The sequence below is a fragment of the Gigantopelta aegis genome, chromosome 12, assembly GCF_016097555.1.
Source record: "Gigantopelta aegis isolate Gae_Host chromosome 12, Gae_host_genome, whole genome shotgun sequence".
Classification (NCBI taxonomy): domain Eukaryota; kingdom Metazoa; phylum Mollusca; class Gastropoda; order Neomphalida; family Peltospiridae; genus Gigantopelta; species Gigantopelta aegis.
The window spans coordinates 29673082-29689746 of NC_054710.1; the positions used below are offsets into that span (position 1 = coordinate 29673082).

General features: G+C 39.7%; 3 non-coding genes across 3 annotated transcripts; all 3 read right to left on the reverse strand.

The window, feature by feature from the left end:
* Positions 1–2245: 2245 nt before the first annotated feature.
* Positions 2246–2317, reverse strand: Trnaw-cca. The gene has a single exon. It is a non-coding gene; the product is annotated as a tRNA-Trp (tRNA).
* Positions 2318–6220: 3903 nt separating this feature from the next.
* Positions 6221–6292, reverse strand: Trnaw-cca. The gene has a single exon. It is a non-coding gene; the product is annotated as a tRNA-Trp (tRNA).
* Positions 6293–14591: 8299 nt separating this feature from the next.
* Positions 14592–14663, reverse strand: Trnaw-cca. Its single transcript has one exon. It is a non-coding gene; the product is annotated as a tRNA-Trp (tRNA).
* Between the last annotated feature and the right edge of the window lie 2002 nt (positions 14664–16665).

The window sequence follows — 16665 nt, forward strand, 5'->3', positions numbered from 1 at the left end:
GGGGGGGGGGGGGGGGGGGGGGGGGGGGATCTTCTTCTTGTACTTAAGAAAAGAAAGAAAGAAGACGAAACAAAACAAAAAAACAAACAAAAACAAAAAAAACACACAAAACACCGGCCTTGGTGGTGTCGTGGTTAACCCATCGGACATAAGGCTGGTAGGTACAGGGCTCGCATCCTGATACAGGCTCCAACCCAGAGCGAGTTTTAACGACTCAGTGGGTAAGTGTAAGACCACTACACCCTCTTCTCTCTCACTAACCACTAACAAGTAACTCACTGTCCTGGACAGACAGGTCAAATAGCTGAGGTATGTGCCCAGGACAGCGTGCTTGAACCTTAATTGGATATACTGAGAAAAAAAGTATAATAAAAAAGGGAAGGAAACGAATTTAAAAATGTTTTCATAGTACATTAAAAAAAATATAGATGTGAACACAACGAAGGAAGGAAGGAATGTTTTATTTAACGACGCACTCAACACATTTTAATTACGGTTATAATTATGGCGTCGGACATATGGTTAAGGACCACACAAAATAACGAGAGAGGAAACCCGCTGTCGCCACGCAATGGGCACCTATTATCCGATTAGCAATATTTTACTAATATATTCCCACTTCCACAGCAGGGGCGGGATTTAGCTCAGTGGGTAGAGTGCTCGCTTGAGGTGCTTGTGTCGCATGATCGAACCACCTCGATGGATCCATTCAGCTGATTTGGGTTTTTTTCTTGTTCCAACCAGTACACCACAACTGGACAAAGGTCGTAGTATGTGCTTTTCCTGTCTGTGTGAAAGTACATATAAAAAATCCCTTGCTGCATTATGGAAAATGTAGCTGGTTTCCTTTGGTGCCTACGAGTCAGAAATACCAAATGAATCCCGTTGAACAAAACAAACTAAATTCTACATTAAGACAGTAGCTGTAACCCGTGCTTAGGTTATGTCATGTCATAGGGTTTTACGTGCACATTCATGGGCGCAGGTGCCGGCCAACCCGTGCTTAGGTTATGTCATGTCATAGGGTTTTACATGCACATTCATGGGCGCAGGTGCCAGCCAACCCGTGCTTAGGTTATGTCATGTCATAGGGTTTTACGTGCACATTCATGGGCGCATGTGCCAGCCAACCCGTGCTTAGGTTATGTCATGTCATAGGGTTTTACGTGCACATTCATGGGCGCAGGTGCCAGCCAACCCGTGCTTAGGTTATGTCATGTCATAGGGTTTTACGTGCACATTCATGGGCGCAGGTGCCAGCCAACCCGTGCTTAACAAAGAAAGGAAAGGAAATGTTTTATTTAACGACGCACTCAACACATTTTATTTACGGCGTCGGACATATTGTTAATGACCACACAGGTATTGAGAGAGGAAACCCGCTGTCGCCACTTCATAGGCTACTCTTTTCGATTAGCAGCAAGGGATCTTTTATATGCACCATCCCACAGACAGGATAGTACACACCACGGTCTTTGTTACACCAGTTGTAGGTGCTTAGCAAGGAGCAGTTTAAATAAATGGGATGTGATGGCCTTATACACGGCTTCCCCCCCCCCCCCCCCTCACCGTGTAGATAGCTAGCCATCATTAGCCGTGACTATATACAATGGCGCCGTGTATAATACAAACACTTCTATGCTTAGTGACAAAGATGGCGACATCCATTGCCGTTGTATTAATACAATTCATCTCCGTATACAATATTTAGCACAGTGTGTTTACGGTAGTCGACTGGACTTGAGTGCAAAGAGATCATTACGAAATGCGGCATCGGGTAGGTACAAAGAAGGCTGTCGACAGTGCTGATCAAAAAAGAAGATATCAGAACGATGGGAACAGAATGAAAAATATTGACGGAAATAATATTCCACAGTGATTAATCGACCTTCCTGGAAATTGTCAAAATTGAAAATGACACCCCACGAACGTATAGGGGACAACTGCGTGATGCACGTGCAAACTATGGAATATGTTTCGGTGTGTTGACAAACAGACCTGAACGTTCTTTACTAGGATGTCTGTGGTCAAAACGTATGTTCGATCTAATAGTTGATATTAAAATTAATATTTCAGATTTCCCAACTTTTTTTGAAGAGTATATATTAAACATGCGAACAAATATTATATTGGTAATAACTGTAACTGAAAGTATGGTAATGTGTATCGAAGTCCGTGGTATGTGCAATCCAGTTTCGACATGTTTGTATATAATTAAAAAACAAAATTTATACAAAACATATAATGACCCTGACGTGATTCGAACACGCAGCCTTCTGATCTGGAGTCAGACGCGCTACCGTTGCGCCACAGAGTCATGTTAAAATATTTGCGATAATCCAGAACTCAAGCTAGACTCGAAACAGTAATGAAGAGCACATTGATTTATTTATCATCGGCTATTGGATATGAAACATTTGGTAATTTTGACAAATAGTCTTAGAGAAAAAACACGCTACATTTGTTCCTTTAATAGCAAGGAATCTTTTATATGCACCATCCCGCAGTCAGGATAGCAATACAACGACCTTTGATATTCCAGTTGTGGTGCACTGGTTGGAACGAGAAATAGCCCAATGGGCCCACCAACGGGAGTCGATTCCAAACCGACCGCGCATCAAGCGAGCGCTTTACTACTCGGCTACGTCCCGTGGTTATCGGACATAATACTGGTATGTATTGAGTTCGCAGCCAGGTACCGGCTCCCACCCAGAGTGAGTTTTAACGACTCAATGGGTAGGTGTAAGACCACTACACTCTCTTCTCTCTCACTAACCACTAACAACTAACCCATTGTCCTGGACAGACAACCCATATAGATACGGCGTGTGCCCAAGACAGCGTGTTTGAACCTTAATTGTATATAAGCACGAAAATAAGTTGAAATGGATGATCGAAAGTGGTGTAGGCCTAGCCATCAGCTGGCATGTACTGGGTTCGCATCCAGATACCGGCTCCTCAATTGTTTGTTTTGTTTAACAACACCATTAGAGGATATTGATTTATTAATCATCGGCTATTGAATGTCAAACATTTGGTCATTCTGACATAAAGTGCTTTGATATACCAGTCGTGGTGCACTGGCTGGAACAAGAAATAGGTCCACCGACGGGGATCGATCCTAGACCGACCGCGCTTCAAGCTAACGCTTTACCACTGGGCTACGACCCGTACCATATTTAAATAAGAAAACGTGTTGGGCGACATCTTCACCGACGTGGTACTTTGAAATTGGCTGATAACGATAACCTCCAATGCTTTGTGTTTCTCCGGGGTGAGACGTAGCCCAGTGGTAAAGCGCTCGCTTGATGCGAGCTCGGTTTGGGATCGATCCCCGTCAGTGGGCATATTGAGCTATTTCTCGTTCCAGCCATATATATATATATATATATATATATAAAAGATCCCTTGCTACGTATGAAAAAAAAAATGTTATCCTGTTTGTGGGATGGTACAACCGGCCTCGGTGGCTTCGTGGTTAAGCCATCGGACTACAGGCTGGTAGGTACAGGGTTCGCAGCCCGGTACCGGCTCCAACCCAGTTCTTAAGGCCTCAGTGAATAGGTGTAAGGCCACTACACTCTTTTCTCTCTCTAACCCTGGACAAACAGCCCAGATAGCTGAGGTGTGTGCCCAGGACAGCGTGATTGGACTTTAATTGGATATAAGCACGAAAATAAGTTGAAATGAAAAATGGGATGGTACATATAAAAGATCCCTTGCTACTATTGAACAAATGTAGCGGGTTGCCTCTCTAAGATTATATGTTAAAATTACCAAATATTTGACATCCAATAGCCATTGATTTATAAATCAATGTGCTCTAGTGGTGTCGTTAAAGAAAACAAACTTCTTCTTCTGTGGAAAACAAAGAAAATTAATGTTTGTTTAAAAACACCTCAACACATTTTAAAATACGGTTATTTGACGAATAACATTTGGTTCTTTCCACATTAGCATGAGTACACTGTCCTAGGAGTCCATACAGTGCACCACGAATGGTATACCAAAGGCCGTGGTATGTGCTATCATGTCATTAGCAGCAAAATATCATTTATATGTACTTTCCCACCGACAGGAAAGCACATACCACAGCTTTTGACCAGTTGTTGTGCACTGGTTGGAACAAGAAAAAAAAGCCCAATCAAGTGAATGGATCCACCGAGGTGGTTCGACCCTTCGACGCAAGCAGCTCAGGCGAGCACTTTTTTTCTTTTTTTAAATCTTTTTATTCAGAATATCAACATATTAATATAGCTTACATACATGTATAACAATATAAATATAAAAACACAATTTAAAAATAAACACACACAAGACACACGCACGCACGCACACCCTTGACACACATTCATACACACATATATAATTCCAAACTATAAGAATATTCATAATAAACATCTTAAAATCAAGTTGTCCTTTAGTATGACAGCCATTAAACCTAAAAGATAATTAAACAATATTTAATATTATTATATCAAATATACACATCCCTGTTTTAAAACGACATTCCCTCCCATAAGTATTTATGTATTTTAAATAAAATAATCATTCAGAATACATTTGTGCAGAAAAAGGAGTACTGAAGGTTATTTACTTTTAAATAATTACAAAACCTTTATTTAATTAATGAATCCCATTCAATCTATTAATATTTAAAGAAAAAATCTAAACAAAAAGACAATTGAGTGTATTATAATATAAAGAAAGTCATTAAATAAGCACATGTTATTATTTATAAATTTAATCACATTATCTCACTCATCCTTCCTTCATTCACTCTCTTCCACACCTTGCACGAATAGCTTGTCTCTTTTGTTTTCTAGTTAACACAACACGACGAATCGATTCATCCGCTGGGCGTTTGATCAGCTGTGATCGACGCCGTAACTTTCGCAGTTGAAAGTTGTTAGTTTTAGTTGTCATGGTGTCCGCGTCCTTCTCACGAATGTCAGCTGCTTTCACTCCCTTCACTGATTTCTCCACATTACAGTTTGCGTGCTGGTTGGCATTTCTCGAACTCGGTATTGCATCTTTGTGATCATTTCTCCACTCAGCTTGGTTACCCTTGCTTACTTTGACTTGTTCATGCCTTGCCTGGGGTTTTTCTTGCATTCTATCATCATCAGTACTGTCGCTGGCATCGAAATATATGCTGGCAAGTGCAAAAAGGAAACAACAACACTGTCCGAATGTAACAACATCGCCTTCATTTTCATGCCATTTAGTTCCAGGGAATCATTATCCGAAATGATCCTCGCCTGTACAACATCATCCACAGTCACTTCATACCTATCAGGTCCCTTTGGCACACACGCATGAATCACATCACCAACCTGTTCACTAAGGAATTTAATCAAGTCGCCAGCCGCCATCTTTCTGTTGTCACCGACATCAACGACGACCGTGCACTCCTTCTTGTAGACCACTTTCTCCACTTCCTCCTTCTCCATATCGCCACCCTGACTCATCTCCACTGGTTTTAAAATAAATCCAAAAACAAACACCTTCTCAATTCAAAAATACTTTCAAACATTTCCAAAACGGGAGGCGAGCACTCAACCAACTGAACTAAATCCCGCCCTCCCGTCGATAAAAAAGATAAGAAACCTAATGATAAAGCAGCAAGGGATCTTTTATATGCATTTTCTATACACAGGACATACCACGGCATTTGATTTACCAGTCGTGGAGCACTGGTTGATAAGGGAAGGGAACATTGAATCCACTAAGGGCGATCGAACCTGCGACCTATCGTACCTCAGTCGAGTCCTGTGTCATCGATCGCTCTTTTCACCCAGGACCGAAACGTAGCTATATAGCCCAGTGGTAAAGCGTTTGTCTGATGCGCGGTCGGTCTGAGATCGATCCTCGTCGTCTCGTTCCAGACGGAGAACCACGACTAGTATGTGCTATCCTGTCTGTGGAATGGTGCATATAAAACATCCCTTGCTGCTAACGGAAAAATGTAGCTGGTATCCTCTCTAAGACTATATATCAAAATTATCAAATGTTTGACATCCAGTGGCCGATGATTAATAAATCATTGTGCTCTAGTGATGTCGTTAAAGAAAAACATACTGTAATTTTTCAACCAGGAAACACCTCTGGACTCGAATGAATTTTTGTAACCAGTTCCTCGCGACTAGTACACAAAAACAAATTACGACACACGATATAGACATAATAATAAAAACAATAATGTACACAAAACATATTATGACCCTGACGTGATTCGAACACGCAGCCTTCTGATCTGGAGTCAGACGCGCTACCGTTGCGCCACAGAGTCATGATTTCAATAGTCCCAATCTCGTGTAAACTCTAAAATGACTCAGAATAAAAACAAATTTGTTACATACAACAGCCTACCAATACAAAGGATAATAATATTAATAATAGATTTTTTATTTCAGATCAGAGATCCATAGAACATATATAAACATCACATACAAAACTGATTACATAATATACAGCAGCTTGTGCCAGCGATTTACACATACAGATTTGACGTACACAGTTGTACACAGCAGGTGGGCAAGTAGGTCGTTTGAAGTTGTTTCGATTCTGCTCTTCAGCGAATATGCTGTTGAGCGAAGTAAAGCGCCAAAGCTTTTTACTCGATGGCTGACAAACATCTTGCTGGCACTGTATGGTCGTCGTTGTCCGATCATCCATCGGTATGCATTATTATAACATATGTTAAGATCCTTCATGGTATCCTGTGTAAATTTCACCCATAATGCACCCGCATACAAATTACTACAATAACTCACAAATAATTGTGTTTTAATAGATTCTGAACATTTTGCAAATCGCCGCAACAACATGTTTGCACGTACACAACGGGCTCTGTACTGTCGTTTAATGTCTTTATCGTCGTTCATGTTTTTGCATATAATATGACCTAGATATTTATAGTTGTCAACAAATTTCAGTACATTACCACACAAATAATATTATATCGAAAGCACATTGATCAACTTCAGAGTTTCTGGCTCAATACCAGTTTTCATTGTATTATAAATATATATATATATATATATAATATCATAATCTTCTGCAAATTTCTCGCAAATCGCAAATCGTTAACGTTTTTCTTAATGGGCAAAGAACTTTAAGAAGTAACATATCAGCAAAATTAAAGTTATTTAGAAACACCCCACCAACATTACACCCAACTGCACATTTTGACAACTGTAGGTTAAAGTCATCAATATATATATTAAATAATAAGGGTGACATTACCTCACCTTGACGGACGCCATTTGTTACATTAAACTTACAGGACATATATGCACCCCATTTTACACTAAACAATTGGGTTAAATACCATGCTTTGAGAAAGCGAACTACAAAAGTAGGCACACCTTTTTTTCAAAAGTGTCATATATAATGTCCAGTGATTTACTCGGTCAAAGGCTTTTTTCGCATCCAAAAAGCAAACATACACAGGACTACCTTGTGAAATGTAAAAGTTAATAACTTCCTTAAAAGCAAATAAACACATATCGGTGGATATCCCACATTTAAAACCAAACTGATAGTCCGATGTACTCAGGTCTGTTCGTGATAACAGTACATGTTCCATAACTTTTGATATCACAGTTGCTAATGCAATTGGACGGTAATTGCCTTTATCTGTTATGTTATGTCTCCGGTTTTGTTTTTCACAATAGGAACAAGAATAACATCTGTCATACTACTAGATACATGCCCGTGTACAAGCATGGCACTGAAACAAACTGACAATAGAACGAATAATCTCTTGGACGCATATTGGAGGTGTTCCGCTGAGAGACCGTCATTCCCTGCTGATTTCCCACTAATTTTAAAAACAAACTCCATTACCTCATTGGGATTTACGTTCATTTCAGCAACATAACTTGAATAATTAGCAATACACTCTTCAACATATGCTCGATGATGCTGACCCGTCACAGAATTTAGATGTTCTTTATAATGTTCTTTAAACAAACCTGCAATACTCTCTTCCCCGGTCACACCATCCACAGTTGTTGCCAATTTAATTCGTTTATTATTTTCTGTAGAAATATTTTTCCAAAATTCACGAAAGTTCATGTCGGTCAAATTATGTGCTATAGCATCTGCCTTCATTCTATCTTTCTTATTTTGACACATTCTAAGAGCGTATTTAAACAGGCCTCGGTGGTCTTGCGGTGTAGATGTTAGGCTCTCCCATGTCAACACATTTTCTAATATTCTCCTTAACCCAATGGACCGACCCACAGTGAACGTTCCCAGACCAACAGCGCATCATGCGAGCGCTTTACCACAGGGCTACATCTCGCATCAAGGTTAATAAAGAACTGAACTAAATTGAACCTGCGACCTATCGTACCTCAGGCAAGCGCTTTATCATCGATCGCTCTTTTCACCCAGTAAAATTTCTGGACTCAAATGGAATTTCAACGAGTTTCTAGCGACTGGTACACGAAACAAATTACGACGCTGGCTATGCATAATACAAAAATACATAATCCCAATCTCGTGTAAACTCTAAACTGACTCATAATCATGACATTAATAAAAAATGTTTTACACACAAACAGCCTACCAATACAAAGAATAATAGGCCTCAATCACCTGGCGGTATAGGTGTGTTAGGTTCGTATCCCAATGCCGGCTTCTAACCAGCTTAGTTGTCAGGTGTGACCTCTCTCTGACTTACATATATCAAACTACTAATCACAATATATGTATGACAAAAATCATAATTCTCTCTCTGTCTGTCTGTCTGTCTGTCTGTCTCTGTCTCTCTCTGTCTCTCTCTCTCTCTCTCTGTGTCTCTCTGTGTCTGTCTCTCTGTGTCTGTCTGTCTCTGTCTGTCTGTCTACAGGTATCTCTCTTTCTGTCTCTGCATGTCTGTCTGTCTGTCTCTGTGTCTCTCTCTCTGTGTGTGTGTGTGTGTGTCTCTCTCTCTCTCTCTCTCTCTCTCTCTCTCTCTCTCTCTCTCTCTCTCTCTCTCTCTCTCTCTCTCTCTCTCTCTCTCTCTCTCTCGTTTAACGACACCTCAGGCTCAGCACATGTTAAACTGATGGTTGTTTCGACATTAGCCCGAATAATCTGCCCTTGGAGAGCAACACGTATATTAGGACCGTCTAACCGGCCTCGGCGGCGTCGTGGTTAAGCCATCGGACATAAAGCTGGTAGGTACAGGGTTCGTAACCCGGTACCGGCTCTCACCCAGAACGAGTTTTAACGACTCAACGGGCAGGCGTAAGGCCACTACACCCTCTTCTCTTTCATTAACCACTAACAGTTAACAACTAACCCACTGTTCTGAACAGACAGCCCAGATAGCTGAGGATGTGCCCATGACAGCGTGCTTGAACCTTAATTGGATATAAGCACGAAAACAAGTTGAAATGAAATGAAGGACCGTCTAGCTCTATTTCGACATTTGGTCGATAAAGAGAAAGATAAGAAACCGCTTTCGCCACGTTGGCTAGACCTAATGATAAAACAGCAAGATATCTATATCAGTTATTTATTTATTTAATAGAAGTATATATTTATTTTATCCCATAGCCCCTTTCATTTCTCTCCCTTGACTCCCATCTCATTTCTCTCCCTTGACTCCCATCTCATTTCTCTCCCTTGACTCCCATCTCATTTCTTCCCGATCTGGCAGCTTCTCCTATCTTTCAAGTTCTTTTGCTGTCCACCTCCATATCCCAGTCCTTGTCTCTCCAACCGTAACAGTTATTTACATCTATATGTTTCGATATGGCATTAATTGCTATAGTACTTTATTAAAGGGACATTCCTGAGTTTGCTCCATTGTAAGATGTTTCCAACTAATAAAATATGTCTACGATTAAACTTACATATTAAATATATTTTCTTGTTTAGAATATCAGTGTCTGTATATTCAATGTGTTTCTGGTTGTCTCAATATTTGTAAGAAGCCCAAACTGGATTCTGTCTTCAAATAATTTCGTACGTACGAAAAAATATTTTAGGAAATAAAATGAAATTTAACCTAGTACAAATATTAGAACGATCAGAAACACGTTTAATATACAGCCACTAATATTTTATGCAGGAAAATATATTTCATATGTAATTATAATCGTTAAAAAGTCTTTGTTAGTCGATGACATCATAAACATTGCAGCAAACTCAGGAATGTCCCTTTAATAGCATGCACCTTTGCCTGCCTGGGGGTAATGTACACTGAAAAGGACAACCCATGTTGTCTAGCTCTCTTTTTTTCAGAATATTGATTTAAAGAAACACACCCACTAAACCTAGCCGGAGTACACCCATTTTACACAAAAAACACTACTTTTGCATGGGCCTGGAATTACCACACAACTGTCTTCAATGTCAACAAGTTACATATTTGCAAACTACATGCTCTGTCCTGTCAACACATTTTCTTATATTCTCCCTATCTGTGTATTTCACTTTTCACTCTTTAACAACACCACTAGAACCCATTGATTGATTAATCATCAGCTATTGGATATCAAACATATGATAATTTTGACATATAGTCTTAAAATGAAACCCATACAACACATACCACGGCCGCTGCTATATCAGTCGTGGTGCACTGGCCGGAACGATAGATAACACAATGGACCCACTCACAGTGGTCTTTTTCCAGACCAACCGGGCATCAAGCGAGCTCTTTATCACAGGGCTACATTTTGCATCAAGGTTAATAAAGAATTGAACTGAATTGAACCTGCGACCTATCGTACCTCAGGCAAGCGCTTTATCACCGATCGCTCTTTTCACCCAGTAAAATTCTGGACTTGAATGAAATTTCAACTAGTTCCTCGCAACTATTATCCTGTTCAATTATTTAGACCCAAAGTTTTTTGCAAATGTTACGTTTATTTCCTATTCGATATTTGTTTTCTTTGCATTTACATGAAAACAAACCCAAACCCCGACAGGTTTTATATACAAATCATCATATAAAATGCACGAAGTTGACTTAATTCCACTTTTTAAAAATCTCTGTGTCGTTTGAATGCACGTTATTTCGCCTATAAATAACTACGGTCATTTGCATATCAAAACATTGGGATCTGAGGCTACTTGAAGGCCATTATAGCTTGTTTCACTAAATCAAGGTTATTATTGTTTTGCAGTGTGTAACAGCATTGTCTAATCTTTTTGTTAAACATAGATGTAAACAAACAGAACATGTAACCCTTTCTTGTAGGTGCATAATATTTAATAAATTTAGCTAATGTATTATGTATTTTTATTTTATTATATCAATTATATATTAGCATACCATACTTAACCTAACACAACTGAGGTGTAGCACAGTAATAAACACAAATCACCTCACACACCGCAGGAATGTGCTTTCCAAATTTATAAATAAATTTAATGCAGGGCCGGGGGGGGGGGGGGGGGGGGATAAAATGTCAAAGGCCACCAACATCAAATAATAATAAAAATGTTATTTAATTTGCCTCTAAATTGGGAACTCATACGTATATATATATATATATATATATATATATATATGTATGTATATATAGTATTTAGGGTGGTGCTAGGGGCTGGGGTTTGGGGGTGGAGTGTTACATTTGTAATGCGAAAAACCAAAGGGCTATTGTTCGGACTCGTATGGGTTCAACCACTTTTTCATCCCGCAGACACAGCCCTGAATGTTCAAAATACGATAGCATTGCTTGGTCAATAACATCATTATTTCGATCTATGACTGCACGTGCTATTGTAGCAATGTGTAAACCACGTAAAATACAAGTTAGGTAGGGTATATAAATTCATTGAAAATGTATTAGTCGACATTCTTGTTATTGTTATTTGAGGAAAAATATGGGTAAATCGAAAAACACTTCAGTTGATGTAAAATCGTGTATTAAGAACGTTTTCGATTATTTTGAAGATGAATATCAGCGCGGTAGACCTAGGTATGCTTCTTATCGAATTGTCGATCGAGTTTCCGCTGCACTTAAAGTTTCGGTTTCAACAGTAAAAAGAACTGTGAAAAATCTAAGCTCTACGAATCCAAGCACAGAAATCACTGTTAAAAAAACGCGACCGAAAAACTCATCGATTTATTTGATAAAGATGTTATTAGACGACGAGTATACAGATTTTATAGAGAGGGCGAATTACCTACATTACATAAGATTAACGTGGCTTTAAGGGAGGAATGTGGAATCAACATATCCATATCAACTTTACGAAGAACACTCCATGACCTCGATTTTAAATACCAACATATGTCTACAACCGGAAAAGTGATTTTTGAGGACGCCAATATATCAGACAGGATACTGTCCTATCTCCATGAAATATCCAGTTTACGAGAACAGGGGTATTTAATAGTGTATCAAGATGAGACCTGGGTGAATGTCAACCACACAGCATCCCACCACTGGACAGATATCCACCCGGGCACAAGTACCGCCAATCACCTGCCGAAATCAGACGCTGCTGATCGAGTTCCTAAACTCTGTTCGGTGATTGGGAAGGGAAAAAGACTTATTATTTGTCATGCTGGCTGTGATAAATATGGATTGATAGATGGCTGTGAATTGATCTTTGAGGCTAAAAAAACAGACGGAGACTATCATGGTGAGATGAATCATGACAATTTCATCAAATGGTTTGAAGAACAACTTATGCCTTCTCTAGCAGAACCTTCTGTTATCGTCATGGATAACGCAAGCTACCACAACAAATTAACTGAGATTACACGATGTCCTGCACTAAACGCTAAAAAGGAAGAAATTCAGTCGTGGCTACGAAACAAAAATATACCTTTTGAGAGTAACATGACAAAGCCAGTTCTTTATGAACTTGTGAAAAGTAACAAATGTGCAAAGCAATTTGTTACTGATGATATTGCTGAACGCCATGGGCACTTGTGTCTAAGACTGCCGCCAAGACATTCTGAACTCAATCCGATAGAACTGATCTGGAGTCAAGTCAAAGGGCACATAGCTCGTCATAATGATGGTAAAAATGACCACGGTGCGGAGAGAACTTGCACATGCATTGAACTCTGTCACACCTACACACTTCTCTGACGCAGTTAAACATGTAATAAAGATCGAAGAAGATTTTAGAAAACAAAATAGTTTTATAAGAAATAAAATACCCCCTGTGATAGTCCCCCTTAACGAAGATAGTGATGAAGAAATGAGTTCGTCGACTGATTAAGTTATTTCTCCATACCCATCAGGAGTATTACTTTAATGTATGCATGAACTCTTTAACACCAAAAACAATTTATTTCCATATCATTCACTATCAAACAACCTAACAACCTATAAACTAATCGACTAGAAATGCATATAGACTACACATACATACGAGAGAAATGTTTATTTAACGACACACTCAACGCATTTGATATACGTTTATGTGGCGTCAGACAAAACGGTTAAGCAGCATTATGACAGTGAGAAAGAAACTCGCTACCGCCACATGGGCCACTGTTTCCGATAAGCAATTTTGATAAGCAATAAGGGACGTTTTATATGCACCATCCCATAGACAGGATAGCACATACCACAGCCTTTATACATCAGTTGTGGTGCACAGGCTGGAACTAGACACAACCCAATGGGTCCACCATGTGGGATCGATCAGTCGACCTACCATGAGCGAACGCTTTACCTCTGAGCTACGTCCCGCTCCATATACAAAAGAAGCCTTAAGTGGGGTTGGGGTTGTGCAGAGGGTCACACCTCCACCAATCGCATGCATACCATATTCTTCTCTCTCTCTCTCCCTATAACCATAGATTAAAATATGTTGAGTGCGTCGTTACATAAATGACGTCTCTCTCTCTCTCTCTCTCTCTCTCTCTCTCTCTCTCTCTCTCTCTCTCTCCCTTCAGCGCGCGCTTGTGTATTCCACAATATAATTATAATATTTGATACATATTTTTTTTTCAAACTGAGGTTTTGTCACTTGAACTCCCCACCTGAATCCGCGCCTGCTTCCTGTTTACAGATATTTTCTTAAATATAGGTCATACTACGATTTGTGCGGATAGGACGATAGAACCGAACATTAGTTTGAAACGCACTATAGAATGATGCTTTTGATATGCAAATGACCTTAGTTATTTATAGGCGAAATAACGTGCATTCAAACGACACAGAGATTTTTAAAAAGTGGAATTAAGTCAACTTCGTGCATTTTATATGATGATTTGTATATAAAACCTGTCGGGGTTTGGGTTTGTTTTCATGTAAATGCAAAGAAAACAAATATCGAATAGGAAATAAACGTAACATTTGCAAAAAACTTTGGGTCTAAATAATTGAACAGGATAATAGTAATTTATATTGTGTATTTGGTACATTGTGTATTTTGTATTATGCATAGTTAGGGTCGTAATTACGACCCTAACTATGCATAATACAAAATACACAATGTACCAAATACACAATATGAATTATAACTGTCTATGTATACTAAAAATAATTTATAAATACACAATATAAATTACGACCCTGTTTATGCATAACAGAAATCAATAAGGTACCAAATACACGAAATAAATGATGACACTGTACGCATAAAAATAATATATTTATAATACACAATACAATTTATGACCCTGACGTGATTCGAACACGCAGCCTTCTGATCTGGAGTCAGACGCGCTACCGTTGCGCCACAGAGTCATGATGATGATGCTTCCATAACCGAGGTCTCGTTGTAAATTCTAAAATGAAGAACTGAACCAAATAAAACCGTTCTTCGCTAATGGTACACAAAACAAATTACGACCCTATCTATGTATAATAGAAAATCTCAATGTACCAAATACACAATATATACTACTCAAAAGAATTTAAGGGTCAAAAATTTATAACCAAATAACTTTCAGAGTGTATTAGATTGATGATGTAAATTACACCAAAAATTTAATTTATTGTTCCATATTTACAAAAAAACCACAAATAAACGTCACTGTATACAAGAAAGTCACATGGCATGCTGTCAAAGTTGAAGGTTGTCAAACATGGATTTTACACATTAGAACATTCGTTTAATAGTGTGTGAACTCTTGGGGAATGGCCTGCCACTCTGCCATAAGAAGTTGACCCAGATCATGAAGGTTGGCCGGAGGGGCATGGCTATCCCGAACTCTCCTGCCTAATTCGTCCCAGGCGTTCTCTATTGGGGCCAAGTCAGACGAATATGCTGGCCAATCCATCCTGGCGATACCTTGTTGTCTGAGAAAGTCCGTTACCACCCTGGCGCGGTGGGGTCTGGCATTGTCATCCTGCAGAACTGCCCCGCCGCCAATCTGCTGAAGGCCTGGGAGAACCAACGGCCGGATAATCTCATTCAGATAGCGGATTCCATTCAGATTGCCATCCACCACATAGAGGGGGTCCTGTGGTGGATAGAGATGCCGCCCCACACCATGACGCTGCCACCACCGAACCGGTGACGTTGTCTAACGTTAACGTCAGCGAAGCGCTCCCCAGGATGTCTGTAGACACGAACCCGACCGTCGTTGAACTGGAGACTAAACCTGGACTCATCAGTGAACATCACTCGACCCCACTGAACACGTTGCCACCGCAGATGAAGCGTGCACCAGTGACGTCTGGCCGTTCTGTGACGTGGTAGGAGTGGTGGTCGAACAGCCTGGCGACGGCAGCGTAGATTATTGGCTCTCAGACGATTGCGTATGGTTTGATCAGACACTCGAGTTCCAGTCCAGTCCGCAGATTGTCACGTAATCGGCGTGCAGTGGTTGTGCGTTGACGTAGAGCCATATTGGTGATGTAGCGGTCCTCTCTATTTGTAGTGCTTCGGGGTCTTCCCGAACGTGGACGATTTCGAACAGAATTCGTTGCTTGGTACCGTTGCCACAGTCGGCCAACGACACTCTGACTGACACCAAGTCTCAGAGCAACATTTCTTTGCGTATTGCCATCCTGAAGCCAAGCAATAGCCCTTCCTTGATCTTCGAAAGTCAGTTGAAGTCGTACCATTGTCGAATTTGGAGTGTGCACCTTACACGAACACAAGCTCCAATTATACGGAAATTCAGCATTGGGAACATGGAATACACGTGCAAAGCGTGCAAATGAAGCGCTTTGTGAAAAAGCAAGTTATGGGCACTTAGCAGACCTTTCGCTTTCGCCCTAATTTACGTGGAAATGTAAGCATGTTTTCGCCATTAGAACTAGTCGACAGTGTCAATGACAGTGGATTTTAATTCATTTATGGGTTGCTTAGACCCACTTTCGTCAAAATGGAACAATACCATGCGTGACATTATGGTCTAGCTAATGTAATTGACATTCAGAAAATAATGTCGAAAATATCGTCTGACCCTTAAATTCTTTTGAGTAGTATATATACGTTATGACACTGTCTATGACTATGCATACGGTAAAATATATATATAACACACACAAATTACTACCCTGTCTATGCATAATAGAAAATCTTAATGTACAAAATACACAATATACGTTATGACACTGTCTATGTATACGATAAAATATATATAACACACACAAATTACTACCCTGTCTATGCATAATAGAAAATCTTAATGTACCAAATACACAATATACGTTATGACACTGTCTATGTATACGGTAAAATATATAACACACACACAAGTTACTACCCTGTCTATGCATAATAGAAAATCTCAAT